This window comes from Corvus cornix, chromosome 3 (assembly GCF_000738735.6).
Source record: "Corvus cornix cornix isolate S_Up_H32 chromosome 3, ASM73873v5, whole genome shotgun sequence".
Classification (NCBI taxonomy): domain Eukaryota; kingdom Metazoa; phylum Chordata; class Aves; order Passeriformes; family Corvidae; genus Corvus; species Corvus cornix.
The window spans coordinates 10,860,019-10,880,967 of record NC_047056.1 but is presented as its reverse complement, the minus strand read 5'-3'; the positions used below and the strand labels follow the sequence as shown (position 1 = coordinate 10,880,967).

Here is a 20,949-nt window from a genome sequence, read left to right as displayed (position 1 = left end):
TTGCAGTGAACATTACAGGAGATGGCTCCACTGCACACTGTTACTTGGTATGAAAAGGCTAAGTAAAGGAAAAAGTGCACATCCAGGCCTGATAAACATAAATAGGGGATGATAAATGCTGCTGGTGTGCAGTGTGCTTTGTGCCATACCTACTGTGGCATCACCATATAGGGAATAAGCTTTAAGAAAGAAAATCTGGAAGATCTGGCTCTTCAGGGTTTTTTGATGTCTATTTTAAAGCAGCCTTCTGCAGGAGACAACTCACTTCTTGTAAAGTAATACTTCTAACTAACTGTTCTATCAGAACAATTGCATAGTTAATCTCAGTACTTGAATAAGAGTATCTCTCTCTCCTGATAGACTGAACCCAAGTTAACAGTTGCACTGACATGTAACTCCAGGCTGTCTTAAGCACTGTTTCTGTTCCCTCCACACTTCCATGAACCAGTTCAACAGGAAATCTCTCATCTGCTCATGGTCCAAATGCTTTATCATCCTGCTACTTACAAACTACCACGTGGTGGATATTCCTTGTATTGGAAGTTACTCTCCAGTTACTGATGAGGTATTTTCAGGACATAAAGACTTCCTGTGCAGGGAGGGATTTCACATCCATTCTTTACTTGCTGATTAGTTCTCCAAGCGAACAAAAGTTAGGGCTTCAAGCAGCAAATCCTGTGCACACATTCAAGCATTCTTTGAGGAACAAATCCTGGGGGAAATTAGGGCTGGAATTGTCAGATCCACTTCTGGAAGGTTTCTAGATGGACCAGCTGAGAACATTAGGGCTCCTGACTGAGTCTGTGTGTCAGCAGAAAGGCTCCCAGGGAAGGCTGGAAAGTGTTCAGCCTGGCTGGCATTGGTCATAGAGTGCCAAATCCCTGCATCCTAAATCCTCCTTTCATGCTCCTGAAAGCTGCACAAGGCAGGCTGCTAATCTGATTTTTCTGTGCTTCTTTCCATTCTCAGCAAGAATTCTTTTGAGAGGGAGAAGAAATAAAGCTTTTCCCAAAATTAACAAAAAACTGATTCCAAGTTTGTCTTGCATCATCATTCTTCTCCCAGTACAGCTGTTCCTGCTATTTCTTACAGTAACTCAGGTGAAGCTGGAAACTCCAGATCTAACAAATGAATCTAAATCAACATTGTACTGATGCTCACCACAGAGCTTTGCCCCTGGCTGGAGATATAAGGCATCACATCATATCAAATCAATAGGTTTGAATCTCACTTTCCTCAAGGGAAGCCAAGAGAACTTCTCAGGCAAGTGCTTTCAGAGCACTGGATTTGCAAAACAGAGAAAAGATGTCCTGGATAAGTTTATTAGAATTACTTCTTTTTTTCCCTCTTTCCCCTCCACCCCCCCCACCCACCTCATTTCATGTAGTTTGGGGTCTTTCTTATGTTTATAGATACATTTTGAATTCCAAATAGCAAGTCCTAGAGGATAGCTATACCTCAGTAGTAATAAAAGAGGAAGTTACATAATAAAAGAGGAAGTTACATAAATGTAACTATTTGCAGCTTAAAGAGCAGATATTTTAAGTTTAGAATGTCATGGGTTTTTTAAAAAAACCCATTCCAACAGCTCTTTAAGTGGCAGCTTTGCATAGCTGCATGATAAATGCTGCTGAATTAGAACAGAGGCTGAGCAGTCAGCTGCTTAAAATAAAACACTGTAACTGCAGGTAAATAGAAAAGTGAACAGCTAGAGATGCAGTCTTCTAGCCAGAAATTTTTTTGGTTTTACAGAATCTTTAATTATTTGTTAGTAAAAACTTAATTGCACAGATGCTTTCTTTTTTCAGCTCTGCTAACCATCAATGCTAAGACCACCTTAAATCCTAAATAAATAGTAAAATAAATAAATATAAATAAAAATAATTTTACCATGCAAGTTTTCTTCGAGCCTCCAGATGGAGCTAGCAGAGAGGGAGTCACACTGGGAGAACTTTTCCCCTCAACCTGTGAGCCTGGAGAATAAATACCTGTCCATGCGAAAGCAAACAAGTCCCATTCTGCAAGGGGCTGGGGGCTCAGGAAACTCTTGGACAGGAGAGGGAAGGTTTTGGTGAAATACCCACGTTCCCACCAGTGTGGACACCTGTCTCCATGCCATTGAGATGTCTACATGAAAGGTGACTTCTCCAAGACAAGGAGAATAACCTTTGGATGCACTTGGTGCTACCCTTGCTGGTGCCCCTCCCTCTCTTCCATTCCCCAGCAGATACCGCACTTGAGGTCAAGTTATAAATTCAGAAAACAAGTTCTGCTGTTGGCTCTGCAGGAGCCCACAGCAGCCAGATGACCTGTCTTTTCCCCTCAGCTTCTTGCAGCAGATATTTGCAAATGGAGTTGAAAGCCCTGGCTGGAGGGTGCTGTTCAGGGCAAGGTCAGAGTTTCCTTTGCAAGTGCTTTGGAGAAGGTGGGATGGCTATGCACCAAGATGACACTGGCCTGAGAGGAAAGTGGAGCAGGAAACTCAGCCATCTCTTCATCAGCAAGCAAACCACAAGACAAGTAATCCTGACCCATTAACTTCTAACTGGAGAAGCTAAATCCAGGTGAAGATGGCTGTGCTACTTTTGTGGGCTTTCAAGAGAAAAGCATAAATCCTTGTTATGAAATACCATCACAAGAAACTCAAACATTGTTTGGTAACTTCTCTACTTCTCTTTGGTGTGGTCTGGTGCTGGTGCAGAGCAGAGCACGATAAATATCTGCCTCTCCTGAGAACCAGGAGCTCTGCTTTCCTGAGGAGAGATGAAGGAGATGAGCCAGAGGCCACCTCTGTGGGTTTAGGGCTTGTTGATACCACTGAATGAAAATATCTGGAGCAGGGAGGAGCCAAACAGGGTTACCAGCCATTCCCATTTCTCTCTGCAAAGCCAAAGGAGATGAGGTTGGCTTTTCTTGGCAAGTGCCAGGCCATTCCTCTGCATGTTGCACAAACAGAGAAATAAGTAATACCAGCTCCTTGTATGCTATACTCCTGTCTGGCTGCATCACTCTGAAACTAGACATGGGGTAAATTAAATTTCTTGTTAGTGCCCAGGCTGGTAACAGCGAAATCTGGTGAAGTGTTTGATCTCAGCCGTCACAAACCAAATCCGCATGAGTGAACCCCTGGCAGCACCTGCGCAGTGCCTCCATCCCCTGCCCTCTGTGGGGCTGGGCTGCCGTTCGTGGCCAGCAGGAGAGGACAGCAGCCAAGCACTGCTGGTCAAGGGCATCTGAAAGGGTGAAAGAAACTCAGCCACTTATAATTTCACTAGATGCTAAAAAATCGCTAAAAGAGTTGGTCTAGACCTGCCCCCTGTAGTTCCTACCTCCAAATTTTACTTCATGTCTCTCCTCCCAGCTGTCGCATTAGCAGCTAAAATACTTTGCACAGATCATGGTGCAATGAAGAGGTGATCCCTTAAGGCAAACCAAAGGTGCCACTTGAGCCACGAGGTGTCCCCACAGGGCAGCTGCACGGCCTTGGGGACGACTTGGAGGGAAGCCACAGTAGAAGACACATCTCTGCTGGGCTGGGCATGAAGTTCTGACTCTTTTTATTTTTCCTTTTTTTTTTTTTCTTTAGTTTTTAGTGGTGAATGTGGTTTTTTGGCTTATGCTAGAAACAGTGCTCCCCTTCCGTTTGGAGAGAAAAAGATTCAATCTTTCCCAGTCTCCCTAGGACCACTAGCTGGAGTAGGTGCAATGTAGGTATAGAGGAAAGCAGATGTTCCATTTTCCTTGTCCTTCTCTGGTCCCACGGCTCTGCTGTTCTCAGTGTGCTTGCCAGACAGAGGCACAGAAGTGATCTAGAGAAATGATGCTTCTTGGCCAAACAGTAACTTCCCCAAAAGTGATCATTTTGACACAGAAAGTGTCCATCCTCGTTCCTGGTCTTTTCATCCAGAGAGCAAAAGGGCTAATTAGGGCTAATTAAGGCAAATTAACTCCTTATGGAGATGACAGCAAATGGGTCTTGAGGGCACCAGTTCTTGCTGCTGTAAGGTTATTTCTACAAGGTGAGATTAGTAGGAGTTCCCTTTGTGTCCCAAAATATGCAGAATTTGTGCCTTTTTCTGAGCAGCCCAAATCCTCTCGGGCAGAGAGGACAGCAGAAGCAAGAGCCCTTTGTGAAGCTCTGAGCTGTTTGGTAGACAAAACCAAAAGCCCAACCAGTGAAACCAGCCTTTCCTTTCTTTTCACCCAAGCACAGAAATGGCATGCTTCATTTTAGTGCACAGAGAAACATTTGATTATGGTATAAAACCCCAGGGATTTCATTTCTTTTTGGTGAGTGGGGGGGAAAATAAAGTGCCTCAGAGTTTCTACATTTACACTTGACTATCGGGCCTGCCACCCTTCCTGCTATTAATTGAATGAGGCTGTTAGGCTAAAACAGGAGACAGGGTTTGGCTGATGGTGGTGCTCTTCAGCACTGATTGTTTTCCCTTCCAGACTAGAGGAGTCAACAGAAGGAAAGGCTGTCAAACAGACAAAAAAAAAAAAACCTACTGGAAGGTCTCTCCAAATGCTACCTGCATTGAGACAAGGCTCAGAGTAACCTCTGCTCAAAGTCTGTGGTCCTTCAACCTGGTCTTGTAACCCGGGTAATGACCTTGGCCACAGGATAAGTGGGCTTATCTTAGCTCTTGGCATGGAAATTGCTGACAGGGAATACAGGGAGCTGAAGGGGGCACACAAATTTACTGCTGTCCCATATCAGCTGTGGGGAGGTACTCCACAGCCAAGGGGTTATTGCAGCTCCTCTTCCAAATGCCCGGCTACCAGTGACACTGCCAAACCTCTGGGAGTTGACACTTGCCCCTCTTGAAACTTCCCAGTGATGTGCTCCCTTGACACATTCATCAACACAGATAATCATGGAAAAACTGCTTGAATTCTACAGGGGGAAAAAATGGTCAGAAATATTGCCTGCAAAGTTTTCCTTACTGTGAAAAGTACGAGTCATAAAATCCCCAAACACTTCATCCATGAGAGAAGGGCTGCCACGTTCCCAACTCTTACTGCAAACACTTCTTTCATGTCATGAGTCACCTGGTTCATGGTGTGTTCACAGAGCAGGTGATGAAGCCCACACCTACCCAGGGGTAAAATGTCTCTTGGCAAAGGGAGTGATACCTGAGCAAATAATCTGTGACCTGACTCACGTGGCTCCTACGTGGTGCTCCTCTGCCTGAGATTGTGGCAGCACTGCTGGGAAGCAGGAGGGAAAGGTCAGGGAAGTGAGTACAAAAACCCAAATCACGTACATCCTCAGGCAAACAACTAAATAAAAAGGAGCTGTAAAAAAAAATAAATGATTACTCAATGTTTGTCTTGTTTTTTGTTTGTTTTTTTTTATTTCACTGGCAAGGCAAACATTGGGGTGTCACGGCACAAAGGGACTCCTGGATATATTTTTTAAGAATGTCGAACTGAAAAAGGTCAAGAAATGCAGTTTGAGTGACTCAAAACCTGAAAATCAAAGCCACAGAGATGCAACCTGATCAAACCTGCCCTGTGGTTTCCCAGCCACTTTTGCTATTGATTTTGACTGGGTTTGGTTATGGACCTTGATAAAAGCGGGGCCAGACACAAAATCAGTGTTGCTTTTCCCACGTATTTTTCAGTCCATTATATGCTATTGATAGCACCTGGTATTTTTCATCATGACAAGTTTTTATCTTCCCCTGGTTAGTTCATGAGCTTTGTCTTAAGATACTTTTCGCCTTTCCAGTAGGTAACACTGTACTGTCCAAACAACTTATCTGTAATGACACCCCCCATTTTTGGTTGTAGCACCCTTCCTTTTCTTTTTGCATCGTGTCTTTTTGCATTGATCCTCTTTCATTTACTCCAGATAAAAGATCTGTTCTTTTTTTCCCCCCCATCTTAGAATGTGATAAGAATAACCTTGTGTGTGTGAGCTCATTAATTCCCTGGTTTTTGTCTCAACAGAAGGCATGCTTTTGGCTGTAGCACAGGTTAACAAACTTCTTGAAAGCAAAGTGAAGGAAGCTAGTCAGAAACAGCAATTAACAGTGTGGATTTCAAGAGATGGGAGAAAACAAGTAGATGATTCAAAGAAACCAGTGACTGAAGCTCACAAAAACACTAGCTGAACCCCAAAGAGAGGTGACACAGAAAAGAAATATGTGACACTGTTAGAAAGACAACCTGGCCAGGAGGATGAGGACGTCACTTCAACTTAGGAGGAGCTGATTAAGCACAAATGAGAGGAGCCAGAAGAGACCCACGCTGGTTTGAGGGATAATCCCAAAAGCTACCAAATCTGGGAGAAGGGGAATATGGACAGAAATAGAGAGAATTTAGGGAAATGGAGGAGGAGGATGAATTAGCCCTGTGGTAAGGAGAAAGCAGACGATGAGATGGGACACAAGGTGCTAGTGGGAGATGGAAGTAGGACAGACAAGAGGTCAGAACGTGGAGGTGTCAGGTGGATGATGTCCCTCTTATGACCTGGCCCACTTATGACCCACCCGGCAGGTGTGAGATGAGCAGCAGTGGCATCACACCCAGCACACCTCTGAGGGAGGCTGGTGGCCACCAAGCCCCAGCAAAGGCCACAAGGAGACAGCTGCGGGAGCACGTGGCAGGGGAAATGTCCCTGTCGTGCAGTGCCTCCGCTGTGTTTGCTTGGGCGCTGGCAAGGCAAACGAAATCAGCCAGGAAAGAAGTAGGGTGCAGATGGCAGCCAGCATGGCTGGGGGGGTGGGTTGTGGTGCCTTGCCTCACTGGAGTCACAGCACGGGAGCAGAGACAGAGGGAAAAGTGTTGCTTGGACAACTCCAATCGACACTCACATGGAGGAGTCTGGGCAAAAGCCAGCAATGGAGGTTGCAGGGCAGGCTGAGGAGGAAATTGTGCAGGTTAAAAAGCAAGACTGAGGCAGTGACAGCAGGAGAGCCTGCACTTGGAAATGACACAGAGTTGGGGCAGGGCTTACAAAACTTTCCCAAAATTCTATGAAAGAGGATGTTCCTTTCATCCCCACTGAGCCAGCTCTTTTGGTTCAGTAAGGAGCACCTGGGGTCTGTAGGGACCCTCTGTGCTGGAGAAGGCTCTTGTCCTTATTCCCACACAGCCCTTTCTGCAGCGAGATCCTCCTCTGGACCTAGCAGGGGTCCAGCACAGCTCAAGGTGAGAGTCTGGAGGGGCAGGGGACAGGCATTTCTTCCATTTTTGGGCACAGTTTCAGCAGCCAGCCAGCAGTATCTAATGGCCAGTTCCATCCAGGTGTGCAGAGGCGCTGGAGGTCAGCAGATGCCAGCTGGATCCTTCTCTGAGACATGAATGCCTGGTGTGTCCTGCAGCAACCCCGGGGCTGTGGCTTGCTTGGAAACCCAGCCAAACCCCCACCTGCAGCAAAAAGACAACGCAGGAAGAGGCTAGAGTCTGAGCTGGAGAAAGTAGCTTCAAGCCATCCATGCTGTTCCCATGTGATATTCTACCCTTGCTTGTCTAAGGCAGATCATGCTCTTGAACACCTAACTAACGTGGAGCAATCAGGACGTGCCTCACCTTCTCTCCTGACTCATATCCTGCTGTGGTAGGTACACTGGGTACACAAAAGCACAATGTTGCAATGCCTTTCAGGCCACCATCCTTTAGGCAGGGTCATCCGAGCCCATGAGCTGACCTGCCAGAAGACTGGGAAGGAGGCAGGTCCCAGGGTACCACAGTTCCAGAAAATGTGTGCTCATTATATCAAACGGAGGCTGCACTTTGGTACTCAGACTGAAAGGCTTCTCTTCCATTTATGCAGCTTTGACAGAATCAATAGCATAAATACAAACTCTGGCCAAACCACTGTTTCCCTTCCAGACTCCCTGGGGTGAACACATTTGTGTTAGATTTTACACATGAGCACAGGTTTTTCAGAGATTTATTACATTTACATGAGGGAGGAAAGGAAAAAGCAAATTATTAATCCACACCATCCCCACCTCTGTCTTGTCACGCCATGGAAGATATAACAGGGTTGTGAGGTGAATTTGCACAATCCTGCTCTGCTTGTTTGCCCTCAATAACTATTTTAACATCCTCTCTCTTTGTAGCTGTATAATTGCCACTACATTGGAGCACTTGAAGTGGTCATCAATTTTCATCAGAGCAGAGGAATGAGAAGAAGATCATAAGATAGAAAGACCTTAACTATGAATGCATCCAGTATCTACCAGCCCTTCCTTTTTATGTGGCTTTCTCCTGTTTTTTATGACTTGATTCCAAATTTGCATCATTTAAGAAGTGACTGTTTCACAGGTGAACCCAGATTTTATTTGCCATACATAAAACTGGAAGTGATGCTCCAATGAAGCACTTTGTAAGAGTTCTAAGGGAAATCACGCCAGCTCGGGAGAAAGGAATGGTTTGGGTCTCTCTGCCTGGAGAGTTTCATTCAAAGACACATAACAACTTTTCCCAAGCAGCCAGAGAGCAGACAGAAGAGAACTGTAATTAAAAAAAGCATACAAACCAATCTCAAGGTTAAATCAGAGCTGCAAGGGTAGATTAGATGTTGTTATGTTATTTCTGTAGCTAATGACCCCACCCAAAATGGTAGGATGGATTCAGCCCCACTGAAGGTTTTATTCGTGATCAGTACCGTGCATAATAACTGAGCTCCCACATTGCTCAGCTCACCACAACCACCGCATTCCTGGGAGAAAGAGCTTGCTTTGGATCTAGAACAAAGTGGAGGCACTGCAATAAATGTTAATATTTAATCACCGGGAGTTTTCCAGCCCTCTGGCACAAGCCGGAGCTGGGGAGCGCGTCCTCTGTTCACAGTGTACACACACTGCCCTGGTGCCACTCAGAATGAAACCTTAAACTTATCAAAGTCCCTTTGATAACAGAAACTCAGTTAATCTGGGAGCTGCTGTTCCTAGAAAAATCACTAACAAAAGTGAGTTTTGCTTTCTCTGCTGTTGTCCCACTTTATAATGAGCTGGATTTGAAGAAAAACCAGGAATTTCCCTGGTTGCAAAAATCAAAAAACCCACTCTTCCTAACTACCTAATGAATTTCTAAAGCAATATTTAAGCTGATTTGTGTTTATTTCACCTGGCCTTCCACTCTGCAGGGCTGCCAGGTGATGGGCAGACGTAGTCATCCATGGCCATCTGGGACAGGCAGATCAGCTGGGGCTGAGCCAACCTTGGTTTCCAGCGCTGGCATTTGCCCAGCCCTCGTCAGCTCTCACCTTCAGAGGAGACGTGTGACGGAGTCACGGGTCTTGTCTGCTGCCACCTCAGCCAAAAATACTGGTCCTGACTTTTGAGGATTTAGAAAAGGAGTGGGTGACAGGTGGAAGACATAATGTTAGAAAGGAGATGGTATTTTTATAGCTTGTTCTCCAAGGAAGCTGTTGACCCAATGGGGATACATGACAAGATAAAAAAGAGGAGATTTGAGACACTTGGGCAACTGCAAGCTGAGGAGGTCTGGACAATGGTAGATGTCACATCCCTGTCAGGAGCTGACCAAAGTCAAAGTGAGATTTGGTGAAAAAGCATCTATGGAGAAGGGTGGCAACAAAGTCTGTCCTTTAAGTTTATAGCGCAGGAGCAATCCACTCCACAGTGTGGGACACATCCTGGATTGTTGCTTTAAGGGAATTTACATTGTTTTTCCAGCTCTAATTCAGCAAATAGCTGGAGTTTCTTATAGAGCTTTTTCAAGAAGATGGTTAAGAGTCACTAAATCTTTTTGCCTCATTTTCCCCTGCAAAATTCCTGTCTTCTCTGCCTTGCCTCTGCCAGCATGTGAGCATCTTCAAGGTCTCAGTGTCCAATGTGACAAATGCCACAGCTGCTCCGCCTCATCCCTTTCATTCTGTTTGAAAAAGTGACGTTGGAAAATGGTTTGTCTTCCAGCATTAGTTCTGGGAACCCACTCTGGCAGGGCAGCTCCACATGCCTGTCTCACCCCGGGGCCAGTGATTAGCAGGTGTTGCATTAGAGCAGCTTAAGTGGGCTCAGCCTTGGAGGCTCAGCTCTATTTATAGCTGAGTTCACCACCAGGGCTGCGCCAAGTAATGGACACGATGTGGGACGTCAGCCTCTGAGGTTCCCTACAAATCCTTGCAGTCCTCCAAAAGACATTGAACTGCGTAAACGCAAACAAATGCACCCTTAGGACCTTGAATTATTGCTCTTGGTGCTCCCATGAAACCACTGCACTTGGCCTTGTGTGGTACCAGGTCTTTGGGTTTGCCCGCGGCAGGTGGAAGGGCTGTGCCAACCTGCCGGACACTCCTGCCTGCTTCCTGTGCAATGAAAAAGTGGAAAGGCGATTGCAGGTGATCACCAGCCCAAATAGTGAGTGCAAACAAGGGCAGGTTGGAAGAGAGCATGCAGCAGGATGTTATATGTGCCTCCATCTGGGTCATCTCTCATTTTGGGAGAAGTGGCAGGGCTCACTGCCACATCTCCCGGGAGCTGAGGAAAAATCACGCCAACAAACAAGGATCTATTTTAATCACAGCCCTGACAACTGTCCCTCCTCCACAGGGGTTTGAAATGTCACCTTAAAGACAGGGGGCTTGGTACATGCTGTACAGCTTAATGAAAAAAGTCATGTGGAGCCTCGTGGATAGAAGTTTGCTGAGTTATACTGGGAAAATTAAACACAAGTCACCCTCTGTCTGGATTTGGCATCAACACAATTATCATACTAAAGTTGTTTTCCATGTGATGGTAGTGAAATGCCAAATTCTGTCTCTGCATAGTCAAACACGTGTGCTGTCATTGAACTGGGATGCAGGACACTACAGATGGGTTTATTTGCTTCATCAGGGATTGCTGCCCCTTGGTAGCAGCACACAGTTCTTTAATACCAGCTGGATGTGTGCCCCTGTGGAGCAGATTTTGGTTAGCGTTCCTTGCAGTTTTCTGTGGGTACTTTAAAGTCCAGACATGCCTAGCCCCATAATTTCCCATGAAAATGGTGAATCCTGTAGTGGGTCTCATTAAAGTCCGAATTTACAAGTCAGTCTCAGAAAAAAAATTGTATTTTACAGAAAAATTCCTGTTAGAATTATTGGAAGGAAGCATTGGACTCCTTGGTCCTTGTGGGTTCCTTCCAACACAGGATATTCTATGATTGTACAATTCAGGGAGGCAATGTAGAGTTTTAATCATCGCAGCATTTTAAAACTTAAATTCCTCTTGGTGTTCAATTTCTTCCGTGCATTTTTCCTTTTAACACTTAGGCACAGAATTAATTATGAAGGATCCACTTTTACAGCTTCAGTCCAAATGTTGCTCTTATGAGTACAGTCGCCTGCTTATACCCTTCTTCAGAGGATTAGGAAATGAAATCTCTTTAGCTGAATAGCATTGGCCAGCTAATTTCCACTTCTCATTTCATTGACAGCAACTGCAGAATATCAAAAGAACAATATATGGTAAGAATTAATGGCACATATTTGGCATCTGCTCCCAATAAAGCATTTGGGGAACAGACAATTGGATAACAAAGGAGGTCAGGGACCGCAAATAAGAATAGCACTTCTTAAGGACTGATGACAATAGATGCTCTGTCTCCTCCACTAGGAAAATGTACTGGTGTTTTACTGCTGTGTTTGTTATTTAACCACAGGACAACTCACAGCCACTGAAAATATTCCACTGAAGTCCTAGCACGCTGCTGAGTCCAACAAGGATGTATTTTTAAGGGGGAAAAAAAGCAGAATTGTCTTCTCCTCCCCACCTGAAAGGGGTACAAGAAGACCAATGCCACAGGAGCTGGTGGGACTGGGATGTGGGATGGCTCAGTAAGCCTTCCCTGTCTCCCTTCTCTGCAGCCAGCTATGAAAGGAGCACTCAGCAGGAGGGACCATCAATGCCAGGATTGTAATGCAGCTTTCCCTCCCTTCCTGAAGTCCGTCTGCAGCCTTCCCAGCACAGAGCTGCCTTTTCAACAGCCCCTGCTATTTCTGGTGCCTTTTAACCATCTCCTCATGGGACCAGCCTGGCCTCAAAACACCACAGGGGACACAGCCAGAGCCTGCTCCAGGAGAGCAAAACGGGAGTGCTGGATTGACCTGGAAGTTGTGGAAAGCTGTGCATGAGGAATTACAAGACATTACCTTATTACATGCTTGAAGAAAGGTACAGAGCAGCCCAGCTAGCTACAGCTCCACCTAAAACACATGTGGGAAAGATTTAATGGGAGCCATGCACCGCTAAACTCCTCCCATGCCAGAACCCCTCATTCCCAGCCCAGTTTTTCTAACAACAAGTATTGCTGCCTTGCCTGGTGTTTAGCTCTGAAGCATCCCATGGCCCCACAAAGGCTGTGTTCCTGTGTGTGCACCCTCAGCTAATTTATATTTGCTGTTTATGCTGGGACATTAATTTGCCTGGCAACCACAGATATTTTTCCCATGCTGGTTTACTATTATTTATGTGCATTCACAGTGGCAGCTCTGCTCTGAACAGGGTTTATTGGAGAAGAGATTTGCTTGGTTTTCCTCCGTGCTGGCTCCTCCATGGCGGCTCAGCTGGGTGCTGGTGCACTTGTGAGAGCAAATGCAAAGGTACAATTGAGCCAGAGAGAAAAACGCCTCTTTTCTCACTTTGCTTCTGCTCCACCTTGGCACTTGCAGATGACTCTTTTCAAAGCATGTTTCTCTCTGTGGCAGTTCCAGCCATGTCTGCCTTTCTCCTTAGGTGCCCCCACCAAAGGCACCAGGGATCTCTTCCCTACACAAGATGCCCTCTCTACTCAGACACCCCTTTTCCCATCACAGAGCTAGAAGGGGTGCTGGGAATGGTTTGGGACAGGGTGGGTTGGCCTGGCTGAAACTGTCGTGGCTGTGGTACGACATAACTACAGGGGTGATCATTTGGGAATATCCCTGGCCACCTCTGCAGTGTGAGTTAGTATATGCTGGTGTAAAAACAGCCTGTGGGTCCAGGGTAGAGGTTTTGGACTTTTTCCTCCTGGAATTTTGGGTCCAGACTGGGTTGATGGAGTGGTTCCTCCTGCAAAGACATTTTCTTGTCAAGGGGAGCTGGCAGCTTGCATCGCCTCGCCTTGGGAAACCAGAAGCTGTTGTAGAGTATTTCTGCAGCTCCTTTTCCTCATGCTTTTGTTAGACACAGCTCCACAATCATCCTGTCCAAGCTGGGAACGTGCATTTGAGATGGTTTTTTTGGTGCTGGGGGCCAAGTCGCAAAGAGCAAGTTGTAAACACATTCATTCCTTAGCCCCCAGGCACATCCCAGCTGCCCTGGAGGAAGGTCACCAGCCGAGCTGTGGGCTGGGATGCTTTGAAGGGCTGTGCTGAAGTCATGAGTGATCCACTCCCCGTGCTGCAGACGTAATCACAGCAGAACTGCAGGATTTACAACAGTGGAAGGTACAGCCCTGATAATTTAAATTCTGTTTCCGTGTTCTCTGCTTGCTAACTCGCACATGGCTGGATGTCTCTGGATTTGGTTTGATGTGGACTCTCCATCTAAGCCCTCCTGAGCTTCAGAGGAGCTGGATCAGAAAGAAGCAGCTGGGTCCTTATTTTAGAAGAAATCCCAGATCAGGCTCTGAGCACCTCATGTATGGGAAAAACATGGATTTGAATTTAGACACACTGCTCTTCATAAAGCAGAGGGGTAGATAGCTGAGCTGAGGTCCAGCTTGCTAGGGACAGCCTTCCTACAAAGATACAGCAAACCTGGAAGTGCTCCCTGAGCTGTTCATGGTCCAAAATGATCCTCCTCCATCTGGGACAAGAAAGGGGTCCAGGACCATCATCCTTCTAGCTGGTCCAGAGGGAACAGAGAGGGAAGAGGCATTGCAGCTGAAAAGGATGGAGCTACCCAAGGGAAACAGAAGGAAAGCGGGAGAAAACATCATGGCAGAAGACAGTGGTTAGGGAAAAATTAGGTTTAGAGTGGGAAATATCTGCAGACAGAAGTCCTAGGAAGAAAAGTGAGGGATGAATGTGAGAAAGTAGGAAACTACAGGTCACCAAAGTGATTGCAGGAAGGTCTGTCAACGTGCATCTTTTGTATTGGCTGTGACCAGGACATGATCCAAAAGTGTTCCAAGATCCAGCTGTGCCTGTCCTTTGGCGTACTCTGTCTCTCTCTCCTGGAACATTTCTTCTGGATCAAATATTTGGGCAGGTGAGGGCAACAGGAAGGTTTCAGGACATGAAGAAATCTTTACATCTTTTTATTTGTTTTAATATGAGATTGTTAAGCCATGTAAACATGTATTTTTATTTAAATTGGAAAATGTTTGTACACATACATAAATGTGTTTATTTATACACAAGCATCTCTTCCCTCCATGCAAAAACAGGTTGCTTCTCAACTCTTCATCCCACTTAACCATAATTTTTCCTTTGAAAGCCCTGGCATCAATAAAGCCCTGGTTTTGCCTATGTAGGGAGCGGGGCTGATCCCATTCCTCCACTAACCCACTGGGTGTGGGGCTGGCACTGTGTTATCCCACAGCTCATACCCATTCCCCAGCAGAACCTCCCACTGCAGGAGAAAAGTCCTTCCTAAGATTTTTATCTGCCATTGAGCAAAGGTGACCACGGAGGTTTCCCCTTGCCCGAAGTGCTGGCTCTGGAAAGAGCAGGACGCCCGGTCTGAAGGAGATGGAGCCCCAGTTTCCACCAGCCATTCCATCAGGGTCGAGGTCCCCGATACTGCCAGCTGGAGATACTGGTTTGTCTGGATTTTCACGTTCCTTTATGTATCAGAGGTTACTTCCAAGCGGCAAGAGCTGCCTCTGCACAGGACAGGGCTGATCTGCCCTGGGAAGTGAGTGGGAGGGAATGCAGTAGTTTGGCTCTTCTGTGTAAGCTCCTGTGCCACCCTGATGCTGGTACTCAGGACCTCGAGGTGCTCAGGGTGAGTAGAGGTGTCATTCCCGCATGTTCAGAGACCCCAGCTCCCTCCCTCCCTCCCTCCCTGCCCCACGGGCCCAGGGGGGGCTGGGGTTGGATGGCACACACTTGGCAGCAAAATGCTTTTCCTGCATTATTTTATCGGCAGGGAAATGTAAACCACTGGCTGCATTTATTTGCTGACTCAACGCTGTGATAGATGATGCTGTAATCCAAATGTCACCACGGCAGTAACCTTACATCTGGTGACCGGGGTCATGGGCCTCATGATATGCTGTCATATTTTTGGAGCTGTGCTTAGCCCAGAGATAAGGCTTCCCTTGCAGCTTCCTTTCTCTGCAAATATCGTGGCCACGTGTGTGCAGTCCTCTGCCCTGGTACACAGCACTGGCAGCTTCTGGGAGATCCCAAGGCGTGAGGATGGGGCTGCTGGGGCTGGTAGGATCCCCCCTGTTGTGAGGAGGGTGGCTCTTCCCTGTTAGGGCCATGCACTGGCACCTTGTTACCCAAATGGTCACTTCCAGGCCACAGGTGCATCCCTGGCACTTTAGGTTCAACAGTTGTTCTGTGGACAATCTATTGCTTTGAGTTATTTGAAAACAACATAGGATGATCCTTTCCTTTCTCAGTATCACTAATATGGAAAACTTGAGCTCTTCTTTCCAGGTTTGTACCCAGTTCAAAATACATCTGAAGTTTAGGGAGAGTTCAACGATGCAAGTTCGTCAGAGTCGACTCAGAGGGGAAGTTTTACTGGCTTCTTAAGGTTAAGACACCCCCAGAGGTACCTGCAAATGGACTCAGCAACATTTTTATTCTGCTTTTATTGGGTCCATATCAGTCAGCTCTTCAGGTAGTTGCTTGAATATATTTTGTTTTGTTTTAGTTTGTGGTGAAAGACCTGACTCTCTTTGACCAGAAAGACACTTTCATTTCACCCTGGGGGCAGATGGGGCCTTTGAGAGCCCCATCAGCCTCGTCTGCTGGTGGTCTGCGATGTGTGCCAGTCCCTCGGAATGCATGTGGAGATCCCAATTGCTTTAAGAGCACTTTGCATCATCACAGGGTATTTTAAGGCTGGGTCAGTGTAAAGTGGCTTTTGTATTAAGGAGTATCAGGCCCAGGGATTTTGTAACTCCACTTACTGCAATTCTCATAATCAGCTTGAAGTCTCTAATTAGCTGCAGTAACGACACAGCCCTGCAGACAAATCTTGAAGGTGAAGGGTGACATGCTGGAGTTGCTCTCTTCTCTGGGAAAGGCTGAGATGTATTGTGCCTTTTTTAAAAAGGTCAGTCAAGCAGCTAAGAAATTTACTCTCTCCCCAGGTTTCATTAAAGGCATTAAAAGCCATTTGATATGTTCAAAAGCCATATCCACCTCTCTTCTGATTAGATCAGGAATCTTGCCAAATTAGCTTTAAAAGTTCCAATTGCCCATCATTTGGGCTTCCTGGAGGCCACCTGGTACATCATCCTTTCAGACATCAGGTGAGGCCTGGGTTTGTTCAGGACCGTGGTTTTCCCCAGGGAATTATGGTGCCTGGAGTGCAGCGGGTGATCTGCCTGGCTAATCCAGCTCCAGGCTGGCCCCTGGACAAGTGGCATGGGAGGAAAAATGTATCCATTCTGGGCAAATTTAATTAAAGCCTGACAAGAGAAAGGAGAAGTTTTTGACAAAGGGGACTATGAAATTTGAAAGGAAAGCTGCTTTGCCAGCTCTCGTTGAGTGAATAGCTGCGGGAGTTTCTCAGGTCCCCATAAATGGCTATAATTTGCTTTTCAACAGCGTCTACTAATGGTTTTGCAGAAGTATCTCATTAAAGTTTATGGGAGCTTCTAATCTTCCAGGACTCTAAAAAATGCAGAAGTTGCTCTGTGCCTTTGGTTGAATTCATGAGCTGATCTCATCAAACTTCCATCTCCGGAAAAAAGTCCTGTGCTTATTTCCTGACAAGCTGTCGTGTTTCCAGCTCGGTGGCTTTGTGTCCCCACTTCCCAGACAGTCAGATGAAATCTACTGTCCCACAGAGTTGCAACCAACACATGGTAGGGGAGACCCAAGAAGCTACAGCCCGATCCTGGAGCTGTCATTCACTTGAGAAGTCAGGATTTTAATGCCTGTTGCAAGGTAGTGCTGCTGCTGGGCAGGTAAAAAATTGTCTGTAGCAGCAAGGGTGCTGCTGTGCCCAGCCCTGCAGGGCAGACAGCCTTGGTCCTAGGGCTGTGAGGGGCTGCTGGGGTGTGGTGGGGACTGCAGGCATTCTCTGCCCATAATCACTGGCTGGGATAACTGCATTCCTCATGGGAAGTCCCTAAAAGAGGGACCCCAGGCAAGCAGGGGCACAGGGTGGTGCTCCCACAGCCCTGCAGGCTGCCTGAACCAGCTCTTGCTTTGCCATGCCAGCTTTTGGGACGTTTCTCCCTCAGGGATGAGCTCTCCAAACGGTCTGGCATGCGGATTCTTGCCTGCTGGGAGACCGCAGCACCCCACTGCATTCCCGGGAAGTCGGAGCCACCCGGGGGCAGGGAGAGGTGGCTGTGACAAGGGAGGGTGGTGGCTCTGCAGCTGGAGACAGGGTTTGGTGGTGCCATGCAGCTGCTGGAGCACAGCCACCTCAGCGCTGACACTGGGACAGAGGGCAAGGAGGACAGCTGGCACCTGTGCTGGGCTGGGCAGAGCTGCCACGAGCTGAGGACCAGCCCCTTGAGCTCCAGGCTCAGCAGGAACAGCGCCAAGCAAAAATGCCACGTCCCCTGGAGAGGTAGTACCTGCCGGTTTAGCCTCTTGCATGGCCTTTTGACTTTCTGATCTTGATTTTTTCAGCCTATTCCCCTTTGCATGAAAAAAATGTCTTTTTTTTAAACTTTCTTTCCAGTCCCAAACTTCCCGAAGAGGCAGAAATGACAAACCCTGTCTCAAAGCCCAGTGTGGTGGAGCATGGACTAGAGATGCCAAAGCTCAGGCTAGCTTGGCCATATTATACATATAGCTGTATCTACAATACACGCAGAGCACTTTCAGCCTCCCAGCACTGGGTCAAATCTCTGTGGCTGACAAAGCCGACAGCATCGTCCCCTCCTGCCACACAACGGAGTGTGGCCCAGCATGCTGGCCATCACAGTAAATCAACTCGTTGCTTGCCTTATTTGCGGCTTCCAACTGGCAACACCGCAGCTCCCGTGGCGTGCCCTTCCTAACAGTTTCCCAAACTTTTCTGCTGAAGCTGCAGGATTTGGCTTCTCAGTGGAATTTGTATTCTGCGGGAGCCCCCTGCTCCCGCCGGCTCCTCGCACCCTGCGATGCGGTGGTGCCTTTGCCGTCTCTGCACAGCCTGAACTTGGCAGCATGTGAGGTCGTTTCCCACAGCTACGGGTAAAGCTCGGGGACCACGCCTGTATTGTGGAGCTAGTTCCCCATCAGTGCAGCCAAACTCCTGTGAAAGCCTCTTCACTCAAGCAGAGAACAGTTATTGCCTTTGATAAGCTTGTAAAACATTTCTGGCTGTTTCTGGATTTCTCCGGCAAAGACACATAGCAGAAGATAAAACTCACTCATGTTCTACCCCAGAGTTTAAAAAAACTAGGGAGAAAAAAGGGAAAGTGCTCCTGGACAGGTCAGGTATGGTTTAGCTGAGGAGAAAAGCCTGACTTTGAAGCACCCACCTTCATACAGAATCACAGATTGGAAAAGATCAGTGAGTCTCTAAGGTCATTGAATCCAACCATTAAATATTTTTGGAGGAATTTGATCAGGACCTAGTTGCAGAATGGGAAAAGCTGTTGGCTTTCAGGGGTTGTTGATGGGGCAAAATACAGCTCTTGGAGCACATGGCATTGCATGCTCCTGGTAATAAGCATAGCCCAAGGCAGGGGAGGCAGCCTAGGTCTCCTGTCCTTCAGCAGCTGTGGCTCTCTCTGCTGCTGGAATGAGGCTGTTTGCTCAGGCTGCTCCCTGGCCTCATCTTGTCATTCAGAGACCTTTCCTAGCCTGAGCTCTATTTCTGAGGTCCTGAGCAGTGACCCTTAGCAATTACTCATTGTGGGATTTTTTGGGCAAGGATCTTCGGGGCTCATTGTGTGCCAACCCCAGTGGAAACTTGACCAGGATTGAAAATTTTAGGACACCTCCTCTATGAAAATGTACCCAGGACAGAAGGGTCTGGCTTTATGTTTGCAATGTTTCACCCTTCATGGCTGCACTCAAGGCACAATTTCACTGCTGGGTAAGAAGCTTAGCCAGGACCTTGAGATTTAGCCCTCACTGCTACCCCTACAAGCTCTGTAAGGACCTCCTCATGGACACGCACTCATGAATTTGGGTAATGGAGGTGTGGATGGCTTTCTACAAGCTGCCAGAGGTCTGCTGCAGCCAGATGAGTAAGACCAGCCCGAGAGCAGCTTCCCCGACCAGGAGGACTCAGGCTGTAGCACAGGGCTCATCTGTGCCTGGATGGGTTTCAGTGCCTCCTACTCACACACTGTGAGGCAGAAAGTCCCTCTGCTCAGAAAGGTGCTTCAGAAAACCAAAATATGTGCACTGGGACCACTCACTTCTGCTGCTGTAGGAACCATCACTGTGTGGCAAACGATTAATGGGACAAGTATGCACCACTCCCCTCTGAGTCTCCTCCAGCAGTGCTGATGCCCTCCCAGGACATGATGCTGCCTGACAACCAGGGCGTAGATGTCATCCCCTCCCTCACTGCCTCAGACAGCCTAGAGTAGCATGGCAGGGACTCACAAGCCTTGGAGTTACTATTTCTGATCAAGAAATGGAAAATCCCTTCTCTGGGGAGGTGCCACTGTGTCCTCTCAAGATGTTTCAAGGTACAACTGTGCCTCACTTCTACCCATTTTTGCTGGAGACCTCCTGGATGACTTTGGTTTGGAGAAGAGACCCATTCTGTGGCATGAGGTTGCTCGCTTGCTCCTCTCCAGGTGTTTTCTCTGCTGCCACAGCCTGGCCCACCAGGATGGACCATGGCTGCCCTCAGGAAGCCTTCAGGACCTCACTGAAGGCATGGGTTGCACTTGGGTAAGCATGTCCTTGGAAATTGACAAAACATTAAACATGCTTCACAATTAACAGATTTATCATCCAACATTCAAAGAACAGTGTTGGGGGCAAACTTCAACCCCTTCCACCCCCATCTTGGTTGGAAAGGATGGCAGCTGATAGTGCTCCAAGAGGATTTGTGCTGCCACCAGCAAAGCCTGAACAGCTGTGAGGTCATCCAAAAGCATCTGAGATTCTGACTTTGCCACCAAAATGGGATTATGGTGGCAATATCATAGAATCCAAGAACAGTTGACGCTGGAAGGGACCTTAAAGTTCCAACCCTCCCCCTCACTGGGCAGGGACACCGATGTGCAGTGGTGTGGACACTAGAAATAAATTGTTTTCTGATGTTCAATCTGGCTTCTCCGTGACTATTTAGTAGCATGAAGAAAACATTTCAGCAGGGGTTCCAGCTAAAGTCTTTTGTCTCTAACTAAGGAAGGGAAGCAAACATGGCCTTAAGTAAGAGGATTTACTAAGCAGGAGAATCTGTGATAAAGGTTGTTTCAGCAGAGATGGGGCTGGGAAGTCCAGTGTGCAGCAGGCAAGAACTAAAGGGATGAAATCCACCCACTTCCATTGGAGAAGGGGTAGAAGCGCAGGGCAGGCTTTGTGGGGAGTCACTGTCCTACCACAGAAGTCCTTGAGATCATTTCCAAGGGGCTCCAGGGACCTTGCCTGGCAGTGGATGACTTGGCTAGAACATGGAGGAGGTAAAAAACATGTCCATTTCTAGCAATAAATACAAGATCTTTTCCTTTCTATTATGGACTGTATTTTCAGAGAATGTGCCCAAAATGAGCAGGTCTAAAATTAAACCAAAATGAAGGCAACAAGTCCTTGATAACTTTGTGGCTTGAAATGGGTTAGCAGCTGGCACTCCCTGCCTTCCTCCTAAATCTCCCTAACTATGAGCACCTGAAGGGACATGGGGGGCCCAACAGGACCACATGTTCTTTGCAGTTTTCTCCCCGGGGCAGGACAGCCTCATGGAGCCA

At 47.2% G+C, this 20,949-nt stretch overlaps 1 long non-coding RNA gene across 1 annotated transcript; it reads left to right on the top strand.

Moving 5' to 3' along the window:
- The first annotated feature begins 14,832 nt into the window (after window positions 1–14,832).
- Window positions 14,833–20,306, top strand: LOC109146181. Its single transcript, XR_002048071.3, has 2 exons — window positions 14,833–14,894; window positions 15,557–20,306. It is a non-coding gene; the product is annotated as an uncharacterized LOC109146181 (long non-coding RNA).
- The last annotated feature ends 643 nt before the right edge of the window (window positions 20,307–20,949 follow it).